Here is an 18,237-nt window from a genome sequence, read left to right as displayed (position 1 = left end):
AATTGGCATCTGTCAAAGCACCGGTGGATGATGAGGAAGTTACGATGGCAATGGTGACACCAGAGTTTAATTTCTTGGTGTTAGCTTTTGGAGTCAAATGATACCAAGCTGACGATAGAAATCATGAGGGCCAGGAACGCATGCCTGCCGAGACAAATGCTGAGGGTTCTACTTTGCTCACTAAAGGTACCAAGTCCAAAAGGCCCAAGTAGAAGTGCTTCATATGTCACAAGATGGAAACATGGGGAGACCATACAAACTCCACACAGATAAGGCCATGGTCGGGAATCAAACTCATGACCCCAGTGCTGTGAGGCAGAAGTGCTATCCACTAAGCCACCTGTCACGGGCACTAGGAGTCTTTACCCAGGGATCACCAGGTGATAGGCTTACCAGAGCAGTATAGGTGGTAATATGGTACTCTGGTAGCAGGGTGATCACGGAACAGGAAATAGCAGCTGATGAGATGCTCAGGAAAGTCTATGACTAGCAGCACTGGCAATATGGAAGTGATAATACACTAGGAACTGTATGGACAAAGGACACGTGAAGGTAGTCAGTGGTCTGCGGTAGCAAGTTGTACCACTGCTATAGTGAGGAGGAATGTCCAACAGAAACGAGGGAGTGATGAGAGTCAGCGGTCTGCGGATAGCAAGTTGTACCGCTGTCAGAGTGAAGGAATGGAATCCAAGTGGAGGTATCCGGGTAGTCAGTGGTCTGCGATAGCAAGTTGTACCACTGCTATGTGAGAGGATAATGGAACAGGTGATACTGGAAACAGGGATCAGTGGTCTGCCTTCAGCAAGTTGTACCACTGAATATATATGTGAGGAGGTGCACGGGGAGGAACTGCAACACAAGATATACACGGGCACCTTGACTTTGAACCACAGTAATATGCACAATATTAATGTATAGATAACTGAGCAACACTGCCAATATAGAAAGTCTCTTGAAGTAGTCCAGCATAAGTTAACACAGTCAATGATGGCAAAAGACTCAGCGGATAGCACACTCCAGAGGAGAACCAACACAGTCCAGCAAGGTATGCAATACACAGCACAGTCAATGAGAAGTAGGCATACCGTGGTTCAGGAGAAGGCAGTCAGACAGGAGTGCAGAGATACCTGAACGGCAGGAGGCCGGCAGGATGCGAAGTCCCTGGATGGGTGAAGCGGTGGTCTAGTAGGTGCAGCGCACAGGTAGGTAGACCAGCAGGGAAACACAGGAAAGCGTGGAGAGCGGATCAGCAGTAGATGAATAAGTCGCGCTGAGGAGTAGTAACAGCGGGTCTCTGCGGGAACACGGAGGTAGCCAATAGCAACCAGCAGGTGCAGTAACGATGGGACCCAGGAGAGCAGAGTTGAACTGGAACTGTTGATCACGGAGAATAGCGGGTAGCACCATAGGCAGTAGACTCAGGGAAACACGGGAGAGTTGACAAGGACTGAAGACTGAAGCGCCCAGAGGCAGCGGATAGGAATCAGCCAAACAGTCACGATGAAACACAAACGGGTTGCAGGTTGAAGACTGTAGTGCACGGAGGCAGCGGATAGGAATCAGCAGCAGTCACGATGATGAAACACAGACGAGTTGCAGGTTGAAGACTGTAGTGCACGGAGGCAGCGGATAGGAACCAGCAGCAGTCACGATGATGAAACACAGACGAGTTGCAGGTTGAAGACTGTAGTGCACGGAGGCAGCGGATAGGAATCAGCAGCAGTCACGATGATGAAACACAGACGAGTTGCAGGTTGAAGACTGTAGTGCACGGAGGCAGCGGATAGGAACCAGCTGGCAGTCACAATCAGGAACAGGTGAATGGAAGTGAATAGGAGACTGAAGTGCACGGAGGCAGCGGATAGGAATCAGCTAACAGTCGCAATAATACATAGTAGAGTTGAAGTGGTTAGTAGACTGTAGTGCACGGAGGCAGCGGATAGGAATCAGCTCACAGTCACGATGATACAGTTGATGGTAGAAGTGGTATGGGAACCACAGGAGTAGAAGTGGTTTGGAAACCACAGAGGTAGAAGTGGTTTGGAAACCACAGGAATCAGCTGGGCTGAATAACGAGGAAACACAGGAACACCTTCAGAGACTCATAGGGAATGAGACTCCAAGATCAGGCAACGTGGTGTTGACCACAGGTGCTTAATATAGGGAGGTTGCCTGATCTGCCAATTAAGTTAAAGGAACATACACTGAAGGTTTGGAAAGGGCTGCGCATGCGCAGACCCTCAGGATGGAGGACGGCCACGGTTCCTAAATGTCCGGGAAGAGGCACTCACGGTCCGGTGAGTGACAGTACCCCCCCTTTTAAAGGTGGGCACAGAACGCCTGGAACCGGGCTTGTCCGGATTTTTGGAATAAAACTTCTTCAGAAGAGCAGGAGCATTAAGATCTTCAGCTTTGATCCATGAACGTTCTTCAGGACCAAAGCCCTTCCAATGAACGAGGAAACGGAGGACTCCTCGCGAAATTTTTGCATCCAATACCTCAGTAATCTCGAAATCCTCCTCCTGATGAACTTGAACTGGCTGCGGTGCTGAGGGAGGAGTCGAGAAACGGTTGATAATGAGAGGTTTGAGCAAGGACACATGGAAGGCATTGGAAATCCGAAGATTCTTAGGAAGAAGAAGTTTAACACATACTGGATTGATAACTTGAATGATCCTATATGGACCAATAAAACGAGGGGCGAATTTCATAGATGGAACCTTCAAACGAATATTTTTGGTAGATAACCAAACCCGATCTCCAATTTTTAGTGGTGGAATAGCCCGCCTCTTCTTATCTGCGAAAGACTTATATTTGTTAGATGTCTTCTTTAAACAGGTTTTGACCTGAGACCAGATATTTTTGAAGGTCTGACAAGTAGTCTCCACAGCAGGAACTTGGGTGGGCGGGAGGGCAGGAAATTCCGGAAAAGACGGATGGTGACCGTAGACCACAAAGAATGGAGTTTTGGATGATGACTCATGGTACATGTTGTTATGGGCGAATTCAGCCCAAGGGAGCAATTCTACCCAGTTGTCTTGGTTGGCTGAAGAAAACATCCTAATAAAAGTCTCAAGATCTTGATTGACTCGTTCCGTTTGTCCGTTAGATTGCGGATGGTAAGACGATGAGAGAGCTAATCGTATGCCCAAGGTTTTACAAAGGGCCCGCCAGAATCTGGAAACGAATTGTACTCCTCTATCTGACACAATCTCAGACGGACATCCATGGATGCGGAAGATTTCTTTAATGAAGTGTTCAGCCAAAGTAGACGAAGAAGGTAAACCGGACAGAGGGACGAAATGAGCCATCTTCGAAAATCTGTCTACCACTACCCAAATAGTATTGTGATTCTTACTTGGTGGCAAATCAGTAACGAAATCCATACTAATATGGGTCCAAGGCTTGGACGGAATGGGTAGTGGTCGCAGCAACCCTGCTGGAGTTCTGCGGGAGGATTTGAACTGAGAACATAAATCACAGGAAGCAATAAACTCTTTGACGTCTCTCCTCATTGAAGGCCACCAGTAACTTCGAGAGAGCATCTCAAAGGTCTTGTGTTCACCGGCGTGTCCAGAAAAACGAGAGGCATGGAACCACGAAAGGATTTTCCTCCTCAGGGTAGGAGGCACGAGGGTCTTCCCAAATGGTAGCATTTTGGTGGATGAAGCAGCCAGAGAAATACATTTGGGGTCTAGAATAGTATGGTTGGGAACCTCTTCTACATCAGAGGACGTCACAAAAGCTCGAGATAGAGCGTCAGCTTTCTTGTTCTTAGCGGCTGGTTTGAAGGTTATAATTAATTCAAAACGGGAAAAGAAAAGAGACCATCTTGCTTGACGAGGGTTCAAGCATTGAGCAGATTGCAAATATGACAAGTTCTTATGATCTGTGAAGATCGTCACCGGATGACGAGCTCCTTCCAACAAGTATCTCCATTCCTCTAATGCAGCTTTGATGGCCAGCAACTCCTTGTCCCCGATAGTATAATTTTTCTCGGCGGGCAGAAGACCCCGAGAGTAGAAGGCACAAGGATGTAATTTTTGTTGCTCCGAGCGTTGGGAGAGAATGGCTCCTAAGCCCACATTAGAGGCATCTACTTCTAGGAAGAAGGGAAGTGTCACATCAGGCTGTCGAAGAATGGGAGCAGACGAGAAGGACTCTTTGAGAATTTGGAAGGCTTGGAGAGCCTCAGATGACCATTGCTTCGTATTAGCCCCTTTACGAGTCAGGGCCACAATAGGAGATGCAATGGACGAGAAGTCTTGAATGAAGCGTCTATAGTAATTGGCAAAACCTAAAAAACGCTGGATGGCACGAAGAGTAGTTGGCTGAGGCCAATGTAGTACAGCATTTACTTTGTCTGGATCCATCTTCAGGCCAACTCCGGAAACTATATACCCCAAGAATGGAATCTGGGGTAATTCGAATGAACATTTTTCCAATTTACAGAACAATGAGTTTTTCCGCAGTCTGGAGAGGACCTCTGCCACATGTTGGTGATGAGAAGGCAGGTCCTGTGAGAAGATCAATATGTCGTCCAGGTAGACAACGACACATACATATAATAAGTCCCGAAAGATCTCATTGATGAAACCCTGGAAAACAGCGGGGGCATTACACAGCCCGAAGGGCATTACTAAATATTCGTAATGCCCATCTCTGGTGTTGAACGCGGTCTTCCATTCATCACCGGAACGGATTCTAATTAAATTGTAGGCACCACGAAGATCCAACTTAGTAAATATCCGAGCTCCCTTGATGCGATCAAATAGCTCAGTGATCAGCGGAATGGGATACCGATTCTTGATAGTAATGGCGTTGAGTCCACGAAAATCTATACAAGGGCGTAATGATCCATCCTTCTTTTTGACGAAGAAGAACCCAGCTCCAGCGGGAGAGGTGGAAGGTCGAATGAAGCCACGCTGGAGATTCTCCTGTATGTACTCAGATGTGGCTTGAGTTTCAGGCAACGAGAGAGGATAGACCCGGCCCCTGGGAGGAGTCTTGCTAGGTAGAAGGTCGATCGGACAATCCCAAGAACGATGAGGAGGAAGACGTTCAGACTGAGCTTTATCAAACACATCGGCAAATGAAGCATACTGAGGAGGGAGTCCCGGGGAGGAAGATGTGATGGAAGATTGCTGTACTTTAAGAGGAGTCACTTGAGAAAGACAACGATGGTGACATTCAGACCCCCAAGACGTAACTTGAGGAGTGCGCCAGTCAATCTGGGGAGAGTGACACTGAAGCCATGGAAGGCCTAAGACAATCGGACTTGTCGTAACTGGAAGAATTAAAAACGAAATTTCTTCATGGTGTAGTACACCAATCTGAAGGGTTACTGGAGACGTACTCTGGGTGATGAGACCATTGATGAGACGTGATCCATCTATAGCCGTCACAGTAATGGGTGTTTTTAAAGTGATCACTGGTAGGGACCATTGATTCACTAGTGATTTAGAAATGAAATTTCCTGCTGCTCCGGAATCAATCAATGCCTGTGACTCAAAGGATTTGGTAGCAACGGAGATAGTCACATCAAAAGCGCAGACTTTAGATTTCATAGACAATGGAGAGGACTCCAGGGACCCTAACTTCACCTCTCCAGAACTAGTTAGGGCCTGGCATTTCCCGATCTCTTAGGGCAAGAGCTGAGCGTATGCGTGGAATCAGCACAATAGATACAGAGTCTATTCTTTACTCTTCGTTTCCTCTCCTCTGAAGATAATTTGGAACGTCCTATCTCCATGGGAATCACAGAGGATGGAGCTGGACGAAATTGAGGATTTGAACGAAGAGGTGCTTTAACAGCCGTTGTTTTCTCAGACTCTCTTTCACGAAATCTCATATCTACACGGTGGCAAAGAGAGATCAAATCTTCTAGTGACGAAGGAAGCTCTTGGGTAGTCAGTGCATCTTTAATTTTATCGGAGAGCCCCTGCCAGAAGGCGGCAACTAATGCTTCAGTATTCCACTGAAGTTCAGAGGCTAAGATCCTAAATTGAATGACATACTGTCCTACTGTATTGGAGCCTTGTCGCAAACGAAGAATGCTGGAAGCAGCGGAGGTCACACGACCTGGTTCATCGAACACACTTCGGAACGTGGAAATGAATTTGGCACTATCTTGTAGAATTGGATCGTTTCTTTCCCACAGAGGGGAGGCCCAAGCCAGGGCTTGTCCGGAAAACAATGAGATAAGATAGGCCACTCTGGAACGATGGGTAGAAAAATTTTGAGGTTGGAGTTCAAAATGGACTGAACATTGGTTAAGGAAACCTCTACAAGTTTTGGGGTCCCCGTCATATTTTGACGGAGTAGGCAGGTGAAGCGTAGGAGCTGTAGACACCTGGGATGGCACTGGGGAAACGGAGGAAAGCACAGGAGCTTCAATATTAGCTGTAACAGTCTGTCCAGATGTTCCTTGGGAGGTTAACGATTGGTAACATTGAAGTAACAGCTGTTGGCGAGCATCCTGTTGCTCCACACGGCTGACCAGATGCTGCAGCATCTCTTTAGCGGTAGGTTCCGTATCTGGGTCTGTCATGGCCTGATCTTACTGTCACGGGCACTAGGAGTCTTTACCCAGGGATCACCAGGTGATAGGCTTACCAGAGCAGTATAGGTGGTAATATGGTACTCTGGTAGCAGGGTGATCACGGAACAGGAAATAGCAGCTGATGAGATGCTCAGGAAAGTCTATGACTAGCAGCACTGGCAATATGGAAGTGATAATACACTAGGAACTGTATGGACAAAGGACACGTGAAGGTAGTCAGTGGTCTGCGGTAGCAAGTTGTACCACTGCTATAGTGAGGAGGAATGTCCAACAGAAACGAGGGAGTGATGAGAGTCAGCGGTCTGCGGATAGCAAGTTGTACCGCTGTCAGAGTGAAGGAATGGAATCCAAGTGGAGGTATCCGGGTAGTCAGTGGTCTGCGATAGCAAGTTGTACCACTGCTATGTGAGAGGATAATGGAACAGGTGATACTGGAAACAGGGATCAGTGGTCTGCCTTCAGCAAGTTGTACCACTGAATATATATGTGAGGAGGTGCACGGGGAGGAACTGCAACACAAGATATACACGGGCACCTTGACTTTGAACCACAGTAATATGCACAATATTAATGTATAGATAACTGAGCAACACTGCCAATATAGAAAGTCTCTTGAAGTAGTCCAGCATAAGTTAACACAGTCAATGATGGCAAAAGACTCAGCGGATAGCACACTCCAGAGGAGAACCAACACAGTCCAGCAAGGTATGCAATACACAGCACAGTCAATGAGAAGTAGGCATACCGTGGTTCAGGAGAAGGCAGTCAGACAGGAGTGCAGAGATACCTGAACGGCAGGAGGCCGGCAGGATGCGAAGTCCCTGGATGGGTGAAGCGGTGGTCTAGTAGGTGCAGCGCACAGGTAGGTAGACCAGCAGGGAAACACAGGAAAGCGTGGAGAGCGGATCAGCAGTAGATGAATAAGTCGCGCTGAGGAGTAGTAACAGCGGGTCTCTGCGGGAACACGGAGGTAGCCAATAGCAACCAGCAGGTGCAGTAACGATGGGACCCAGGAGAGCAGAGTTGAACTGGAACTGTTGATCACGGAGAATAGCGGGTAGCACCATAGGCAGTAGACTCAGGGAAACACGGGAGAGTTGACAAGGACTGAAGACTGAAGCGCCCAGAGGCAGCGGATAGGAATCAGCCAAACAGTCACGATGAAACACAAACGGGTTGCAGGTTGAAGACTGTAGTGCACGGAGGCAGCGGATAGGAATCAGCAGCAGTCACGATGATGAAACACAGACGAGTTGCAGGTTGAAGACTGTAGTGCACGGAGGCAGCGGATAGGAACCAGCAGCAGTCACGATGATGAAACACAGACGAGTTGCAGGTTGAAGACTGTAGTGCACGGAGGCAGCGGATAGGAATCAGCAGCAGTCACGATGATGAAACACAGACGAGTTGCAGGTTGAAGACTGTAGTGCACGGAGGCAGCGGATAGGAACCAGCTGGCAGTCACAATCAGGAACAGGTGAATGGAAGTGAATAGGAGACTGAAGTGCACGGAGGCAGCGGATAGGAATCAGCTAACAGTCGCAATAATACATAGTAGAGTTGAAGTGGTTAGAAGACTGTAGTGCACGGAGGCAGCGGATAGGAATCAGCTCACAGTCACGATGATACAGTTGATGGTAGAAGTGGTATGGGAACCACAGGAGTAGAAGTGGTTTGGAAACCACAGAGGTAGAAGTGGTTTGGAAACCACAGGAATCAGCTGGGCTGAATAACGAGGAAACACAGGAACACCTTCAGAGACTCATAGGGAATGAGACTCCAAGATCAGGCAACGTGGTGTTGACCACAGGTGCTTAATATAGGGAGGTTGCCTGATCTGCCAATTAAGTTAAAGGAACATACACTGAAGGTTTGGAAAGGGCTGCGCATGCGCAGACCCTCAGGATGGAGGACGGCCACGGTTCCTAAATGTCCGGGAAGAGGCACTCACGGTCCGGTGAGTGACACCACCATGTTGCCCCTAACCTTATCACCATAAGTGTCCTGGAAAGAAAAGGATACAAAGAGGGCAAGTGTGTGGTGCAAAACAAAAGAGTAACTAACTGCGACAGTAGTCGGTGCAACTAACTATGTTCTAGACACCAAGGAGTGTTGTGTGATGACGGCTTTTGATACAAATCAGTCCATGGAGCTGTGGCAGAAATGGCTGGGTCGTCTTGTATACGACAATGTCCAGAAACTCAGTGATGGGATGGTGACAGGAATCACTGTGAGCAATTCTCAGAGACCGTCATGTGACAGCTCCGTAAAGGGTAAGCAAACTCTTTGCCCCTTTCCAAAGTCAGTAACTAGAGCTGAAGTACTGCTAGCTCTAATGCACACCGACGTGTGTGGTCCAATAGAGAGGAAATCGGTTAGTGGCTACAAATAGTTCATGGCAATCATTGACACCACAAGGATGACGCACATATACTCAAACAGGTCTGAAATTTAAAATCTTGAGATCCGACAATGGTGGAGAGTATGACAACAAGACTTTAGCTGCACTCCTGAAGAAATCTTGCATACAGCATCAACTGATGATCGCCTACATGCCAGAATAAAATGTTGTGACTGAGCGAGCAAATCGTACAATTGTTGAAAGAGCATGCACCATGTTAAGTGACGCAGGCCTGGAAAAAACTTTTGGGGCGGAAGCAGTGTCCACTGTAGTATACCTAAAGAAATGTGTGCCCACAATAGCTGTGAAAGGAAATACGCCGCTGGAGGTGTGGTCTGGTAAAAAGTCAAGTTTCGGTTGTCTCCGTGTCTTTGGCTGTAAGGCGTATACACATATACCCAAAGAAAGGTGAAGGAAACTAGATCCAAAGCCAGTGGAATTTATCATGCTTGGATACTGCCAATATAGTAAAGGATACAGACTGTCAGAATCACTAGGTGGAATTGATGATACCTGCCAGCAGTTGACGCTACTGAGTACTGAGGCACGGAGTCTAACACGCCCCTGGTTTTCACCAGGAACCCCCGCAAGGAGGTATGGACTTTGCTGCAAGGGACGTGCAGGTCGCGGCCCTCAGTATCAGTCAGCTGGCGAGGTAATAATTGAGGCAGCGGTGACGGCCCACTAGGATGTAGGATGGAAGAGTAGCCAGCAAGCCGGGTCAGAAGCAGGAGAATGGTCAGGAAGCCGGGTCAGTACCAATAATCACTCTAAGCTAAACTCAGGAACCAAAGGAGAAGTCAGGAACAAGCCGGGGTCAGAATAAAATTAACAGTTTCACAGGAACAAACACTGGAGTAAGGCTCTGGCAAGCAAATGGCCTCAGTAAATTCCTTAAATAGAGGAGAGGGATCCCTGATAGGTGCATCAATCGGCGGGAAAACCGCAACCAATCGCTGGCTAGTCGTCGTACGGCGGACCGTGGTGTCTTGCGCATGCGTACTGATGTCAAACAGGAATAGCGTCACGTTGCTATGTAACGGTTGCCAAGTTCGGCGTACGCATGCGAATAGAGCGGCAAGCGTATTTAGGCAGCGGGACGCAGATTCTGCAAGGAGACAGGCGCCCATCTATAGGCAGAAACAAGACGGCGCCTGACACAGACTCTGGGACATTACAAATAAACGATTCACAAAATCCAGAGATGTGGTGTTTCTTGAAACAGCACCGCCTAGCAGGATGATGGAACAAGAACTACAGCAAAAATGTATAACGCTGGATATACCTACAGCAGGAAGCGTGTCTGAAGCTGAGGGTGTTAATGTGGACAATTGGAAAGCCGAAGTTCCATAAGGAGCAACAGAGGAGTTTCCCCCAGGAGATATTGCGAGGAATTCGCTAACATAGCCTTCTGTGAACTGCAAAACATTCAAAAAGAAAAATCAAGCAGCGACTGGGAAGAGTGGAAGTTGGTAATAGGCTCAGAGCTCATAGCTCGGGATGACAACAATACATGGACTGTAGTTTACAGACCAAGTCACCGTAAGGCGATCAAGAACATGTGGGTCATTTGTAAAAAGCTGAATGCGGATGGGACCATTGCCCGCTACAAAGCTTGCCTTGTTGCCAAGGGTTACACCTAAAAGTTCGGGCTCAACTACAGGGAGGTCTTCTTGCCTGTTGCAGGATACAGCACCTTGAGGTTATTCATTGCCATTTGTACAATTCATGATTTATTGCGGTACAACTTGATTTTGGTTCAGTATTCTTTAATGGGGAGTTTGTTGAGGAGATTTACATGGAACCACTTGAACACTATGATGATAGTATGTTCCAAAAAGAAAAAGTCTGCCTTCTTAAGAAATCCTATGCAAAGACATTCAGCACTCCGATTGCTAAAAGCATATAAATAATAAAAGTCATGTAACCAACAAGCGACGAGGAGATGAAGAAAGTTCCATATCAAAGTGTTGTTGGGAGCTTAATGTACGTAAGTATTGTGACCCGCTCCTACATCACACATGCTGTGAGCCACGTGAGACAGTTTGCAATCAACCCTGGGAAGCACACTGGATTGCAGTGAAAAGAATTTTAAGATATCTGAAAGGTGCAAGTTCTTTAATGTTGGGATTTACAACTAAAGACTTTCTGTGCTGCTAATTGGGGATCAGAGGAGGACGACCATCGTTCCTGACACCATGCAGACACCAAAAGGTTCTGCCAATACAAACAAGCAGAAATAAGCCCACCTCTTATAGCCAGAGAAGAGGAGAGTTTGACTTATATCTTCACAAATTACAGACACCCATTCCAGGGTTGTTGCTCTTTTGCCTCAAGTCTAGGTTATGTCAGAATGTGCCGCTTCATGCAAGTTGCGTGTGGACGTATAATGTCCATAATATTTAATCTGTGTGCTACTTCAATAGAGATACAAGTCTTTATGGATATTTGAGAGTTCTTATGAATCTCTTCCTCAGCCTCAGACTGGCCTGCCGGCCAGCCAGACTCTCCACCGGTAGGCCCAGCCACATTTAAGCTCCACCCCCTCCGGTATTAGGGCGGAGCTTGCAGGGAACAGCTGACTGATTGACGGCGGTGGCAGTGTCTGTAACAAACACACTACCGCGCAGGTGCAGAGAGCTCTCTGCACCTGCGCAGGTAGTGTGTTTTTAACTTCAGCAGGGGAAGAGGAATTGACTTCCTGTCACCAGCGTCGGCCGCCCAGAGGAGCAGGATGTCGGAGCAGGATGCCGGAGCAGTTCACAGTCACAGGTAAGTGACTCGCTTTTTACTCATCCTCACAGAGAATATTTTTATATCGGTTTTATATTCCTCTGCTGAAGCAAGTAGGGCGGGTGTGCAGGGATTCTCCTGGACCAATCACTGCGATGTCACCCTTCAGCTGGACCTCTCTAATCTGTCTAGCAGACAGTTCTCCTGGTCACTATTTATCAGTCCCTCATATTGTTTATACAATAGCTGATGCCCCTACAGTGTATTTCTTGTTTAATGAATACCCTACAGTGTGTAGTATTATGGGAAGTGCAGACTGTCACATGAGAGGTAAATCTATCAGTATGCTGCCATCAGGCAGGGAGAGGAGGAGGAGCTTATTGTCAAATACAATCAATGTTTTCCAGGCATTATTGCTCTCTTTGAACAGAACATATAGAACAGCTCTCTGCTTTACAGGGTCAACTCAACGTGGTGCTGTCCAAAAAATACAGCCAAAAAATCTTTCTTTTTTTTTAAAAGACGAAAAAACTCAGTCAACAGCTAACTCGGAATGTCATCTCCCATCAAATTCAGCTAGTCAACTGGTTTACAATCCAGAATTGATTATCAAGGAATTTCAAACTTCTGCTCCATGTTGAACAACCTTAATTCTTAACAAACTTTAATCCATCACCAAGAGGCCATGATTGATGATCACCTGCACTCATATAATCTTCACAAACTCTCCCTTGCAACCACCTTCGTAGACACCACAATCTTGGAAGAAGAGACGGTTGACAATCTTCATTCCTTGAAAGTGGCCTCCGTCCAAGGTTCAGATGGCCGACCCGCCCAATACTAGAAAACATTTGCTAGTATACTGGTGCCTAAATTAACATTGCTATTTAGTTACAATTTAGAGGGGAGGAACTTTTCCCCCACTGACAACATCAGACAAATCTGGAGAGAGGCCTAATTATTAAATGTGGGTGCTGTTGATTTAATGGAAGGGATGGTTGTCATTTCTAAATGTACCCATTATTTTTTCCAAATAGGGCCCTCAACATTCCAGGATCCAGAAAAGTCGCAACTAAAGAAACCAGTAGCCACCGGTGGTAAAAGTGACAAGAACAGGTAGGACAGTCTGTCAAATGTTCTGAGTCTAGTGCAGGCTTGGCTAACCTGTGGCACTCCAGGTGTTGTGAAACTACAAGTCCCAGCATATCCTTCCAGCAATAAGCTGCTATATATTGGCAAAGCATGCTGGGGCTTGTAGTTTCACAACACCTGGAGTGCCACAGGTTAGCCAAACCTGGTCTAGTGGGACAATCCTGATTTTTGCTGACTGTTCTGCCCAATCTAAGGGGCAGGTCAAGACTGTGTATTCTTTATACACACACTGCATTCTTTATATCATACACTATGGTGCTAGCTGTCCTTTGTGGACTGACCACTCCCCCTCTAGTGTCTAGTCCCGCCTCTATGATGGCTGACCACACCCCCTCTGGTGGGCCCCTAGTGTTGCAGTCTCCCGGTGGGCCCTTCATGCCCCAGTCCGACACTGCTCTTCCTTATTAGTCAGCTGTGGAAGTAGTTGCTGTTCAAGAAACCATATAGCATTTCCGCCCATAACCACTAGATGTCAGTGTTCACTTCTGTATGTAGCCGATCATGGCATGCAGCCAGTATATTTGTGGCAACAAATATTGAAAACATAATATTTTTGGGTGTGAACAATTGTTTGATTGCTGGAAGAAAATCTCACAAGACGACAAGCAACGAATCCTATTTTCTAAAATGCACCAAACACAAATACTCTAACTTCACCAGATACAAATATATATAAAAAACAAAAACGTTTACAATTGTTTATAAACTTTGATAACACAAGGCAAGGAGGTGAATTACTGTGCGGACATCTGTCAAATCAATTAAAATAAATGGAGACCGTGGGTGGAATAACATGACTGCACAGACAGGTCAGTTAACACTATAAGGGAGAGGTGGAATATAATTTGGTCAGCTGCTCTAAAACCAGACCTATAAGCAGGGCTGCCAAGAGGAATTCAGGGCCCGGGTACAACAAATTCATGGGGCCCCCCCTCATAGTCGAGTAAGCCCCCAAAAATTTCGGGGGTGTGGTCATACATTCAGGGGCGTGGCAATGTGCCATTGGGGCGTGGCTAGCCTAACAGGGGCGCCAAAAATTACGGGGGTGTGGTCATACATTTGGGGGCATGGCAATGCACCGTTGGGGCGTGGCTAGCACATCAAAATAATTAGGTCCCGAATCCACCAGAGCATCACATATGTCCCAGCACTCCTGACTTTTAAGACATCTAGCACCACAGTGTAGTATACAAAGAATGCAGTGTGTAAACAAAGAGTTCAGTCTTTGCCCGCACCTTACATTGGGCACAACACTCACCAAAAATTGCCATTGTCCCTACTAGTATCACAACATTTCACACACTGTGCTGCTCTCTCCTACCTGTTCTTCTCACTTTCACCACCTGTGACTGCTGCTTTCTTTAGTTGCAGCTTGTCCGGATCCTGGAATGTTCAAGGACCTATTTGGAAAAAAAAAATGGCTACATTTAGAAAATTACAGCCAGCCCCAGCGTTAAATCAATAGCACCCACGATTAATAATTAGGCCTTCCTCCAGCCCCAACATTAAAATTATACTATTCACATTTAATAAATAAACCTATTTCCTTCCTGCAAACAGCAATACCTATTTCCCGCAACCATCACTGCCATTAAATAAGTCATAGTCACATTTAATAAATAGACCTCATTCTTCCCAAACTCACCCCCATATTCAATAGCCCCCAAACCACCCCTTCTTAAATTAATAGTCCCCACTATTAAATTGCCTCACCATAACCCTACAAACAAAATAGCGCCCATTAATTAGCCACCACCTACCTCACACACTACATTGCAACAAGCCCCCTGTGCCATTACTCACACATTACTGTGCCCCTTCATCACAACTACACTGTGCCCCCTTATGCTCACACTGCGCCCTCCATGCTGCTCTCCCCCCTTCTTTTTTTCTTTGTGCCTCTCTCCCCTTTTTTCTTTTACTGTCGGGCTCTGTCCCCTTTTTTCATTTTACTGTCAGGCTCTGTCCCCTTTTTTCTTTTACTGTCAGGCTCTGTCCCCTTTTTTCTTTTACTGTCAGGCTCTGTCCCCTTTTTCTCTTTTACTGTCAGGCTCTGTCCCCTTTTTCGCTTTTACTGTCAGGCTCTGTCCCCTTTTTTCTTTTACTGTCAGGCTCTGTCCCCTTTTTTCATTTTACTGTCAGGCTCTGTCTCCTTTTTTCTTTTACTGTCAGGCTCTGTCCCCTTTTTTCTTTTACTGTCAGGCTCTGTCCCCTTTTTTTCTTTTACTGTCAGGCTCTGTCCCCTTTTTTCTTTTACTGTCAGGCTCTGTCCCCTTTTTTCTTTTACTGTCAGGCTCTGTCCTCTTTTTTCTTTTACTGTCAGGCTCTGTCCCCTTTTTTTCTTTTACTGTGAGGCTCTGTCCTCTTTTTTCTTTTACTGTCAGGCTCTGTCCCCTTTTTTCTTTTACTGTCAGGCTCTGTCCTCTTTTTTCTTTTACTGTCAGGCTCTGTCCCCTTTTTTACTTTTACTGTCAGGCTCTGTCCTCTTTTTTCTTTTACTGTCAGGCTCTGTCCCCTTTTTTCTTTTACTGTCAGGCTCTGTCCTCTTTTTTCTTTTACTGTCAGGCTCTGTCCCCTTTTTTTCTTTTACTGTCAGGCTCTGTCCTCTTTTTTCTTTTACTGTCAGGCTCTGTCCCCTTTTTTCTTTTACTGTCAGGCTCTGTCCCCCGTTTTTTTACTCCCTCTTCTTTATAGTACTGTCCCCTTCTGTTTTCCTCCCCTTGCCTCTCCGTTTCTTTCCTTACCTTTTGTCAGCTTCTTTCTTTTCTTCTCTTCTCTTCTGTCTTCTCTTCATGCTGCTTTCTTCATGCTGTGTCCTGGCTGCGGCGCTCCTCACTGACTGACGGGCGTGACTTGATGACGTCACGCCCGGCAGTCAGTGTGAATGGAGAAGAGAGGAAGGAGGACCGCGCCGCCGATCACGTGAGTATTGTTTCTTTCTTTTTTTTTTTTATGATCCAGCTCCCCCCACCAACGATCTTTGATGGACCGACCCCCCCACCTCCCCACCCCGCGGGAAAAATAAATAAATAAATAAACAAATAAAAAAAAAATGTAAGGTGAAGAAATAATAAAATAAAAATAAAAAAATTAAAAGCGAGGGCCCGGCCCGGGCCCCCTGGCAAGCCCGGGCCCGGGTAAAATGTACCCGCTCCCCCCCCTCTCGGCGGCCCTGCCTATAAGATCAGGACAAGACCTAAAATATCATTATACATGGTGTTATAATTCCACACCAGCACAAGGACAAGACTCCTATGCCAATAAGGAGTGACTGGCCTGCAATACATTTATGATGGATGTTATTACCCCAGCAATTTACATGGATTGGATATCATACTAAGGTGGAGGAGTTAACTAGAACATATTTAGGTATTTCTTAGTTACACGGAGACAAAATCAATAATCGTTCTGTGTATTGAAATGAATAAAAAAAAATATGCAAATAAACAGACGTCTAAAAAACAGTCATAGAACTCCGGTAAGGGATAAAATTGCAGCGCCCTGTGGGTCCATTGTTTGGCAGACCCAACATTTGTCAGTTACTCACCCCAGTACCTGAAATTCAAGCTTTCCGCCACCTCCTTTGTCGAGTGATCCGATTGGATGTCTGCCCAGCGATTTCCTCAACGCTCTGAAGAGAAGAAAGTGGTGAGTTGTCGAAGCATTTGAATTTCAGAATAAAAAAAAAGACTGAAAGAGTACGTAGAGAGCTCTTAGTCTCACACTAAGTGGTATATTTACTAAACTGCATTTTTGAAAAAGTGATGTTGCCTACAACAACCAATCCGATTCTAGTTATCCTTTATTTAGTACATTCTACAAACTGACAGCTAGAATCTGATTGGTTGCTATAGGCAACATCTCCACTTTTTCAAACCTGCAGCTTAGTAAATATACCCCTAAATCTCTATATTAAGAACAATCTGACTTTTCTTACTAATGCACTCAGCAACAATGACTATGCCATGTGTATCATCAATTTCTTAACAATGCTTAGCCTGTAAATAGCCTATGAGGAATTAATTAGTAAAACCTGAAACTCTGGCTTGTTTATATTGGAAGTAAAGAAGGCAACATTGAGATAATTGCTTGTAATCTCCAAATTAATGCTCTCATAGAAACATAGATACATAGAACTTAACATCAGAAAATAACCTACATGGTCACTACGTCTAATCTTTATGAGTCTGTTGTTTTTTGACTGGGAGATTAGAGGGAGAGATTTGTAGGGTTTGTTTTTTTTTATCTCTCATTATTTTCTAATAGAGGCCCCTATATATTCATGTTTCACATTTATCGCAGCAATAAAGGATGCATTTTCGAAGCAATATATCATTAAAGTCATTCTGGGACAGCGCCTCTGGTTAGAGGCAGTCCCGGTGGGGACCCTACACTATCCACGGTTGCTGATGCCCAGAAAACAATAAAAAGATGACCACAGAAATAATGGAACGGTGACCAGAAGAATAGTAGAATAGGTCAATACACGCCCACATAAAGAAAAGTTTGTTTTAGCATAAATAACAAAGAATGGCCGCATCAGAATAAATATAGATTTGCCAAGAAAAGGGGGTATTTGGGGACACGTTCTGTGGCTATTTGGTTTGCCGGTCCCATGTCTCTCCGTGGCTGCTAAAAGTGTAAGCAGATAGGAGAGGAGGAGCCTGAGAGGGGGGAGGATCTCTTCAGATACGCTCTCCGCTCCTGCGGTACTGTGCCCATAGATTTCAGCTGCTAACGCCATCCGCAAGTGGCATTATCTATAGACTCCAAGCTCTGAAAAGTTAAGTTTATCAGAGCTTGAGAAATAACTCCAGTTCACCGTCCCAACAGAGAAATATGGGGAGGGCAGAAATCAGAGTTAGTTTGCATAATGCAGGAGAGATCTGCAATATCTCCTGCGTTACGCTGTTATTAAACGGTCCCGGTACTTATATATTTGCATTAATCGTTTAATTAATTTACGTATGATTTAAGTTAAAATGAATGCTAAAGGTAAAACAATTTAATTACGGTAGAGGTTTGGCGCTCAGTTCAATACATTGATCTAGTGTATCTGGCAGGACAAGACCCTCTGGGTGGGATCTCACACAAAGGCCTCTCCGGTTGCTGTAGACATCTTTAGGTCCAGAGTTACAGTGGAATGGCAGATTATCACTGAACAATATGAATGTATGTGCTTTTTATTATAGTATTGGGGCCCTGGACCAAGATTGTACTGAACTTGCTGCAAGTCAAATATAAAACATGAGGTGCCAATAAAATAATCATTGTATCCACCATAGTTTTTAAATCAAAGATACAGCATGAGGTGGTAAATAATAGTAATTTCTCTCCCAAATACCTTGCAAATGAAATATAGAGTATGACGTGACAAATAGTCATTTTT

This window comes from Mixophyes fleayi, unplaced genomic scaffold, assembly GCF_038048845.1.
Source record: "Mixophyes fleayi isolate aMixFle1 unplaced genomic scaffold, aMixFle1.hap1 Scaffold_2450, whole genome shotgun sequence".
Taxonomy (NCBI): Eukaryota; Metazoa; Chordata; class Amphibia; order Anura; family Limnodynastidae; genus Mixophyes; species Mixophyes fleayi.
The sequence above is the reverse complement of the archived record's forward strand: the minus strand, read 5'-3'. Positions refer to the sequence as shown.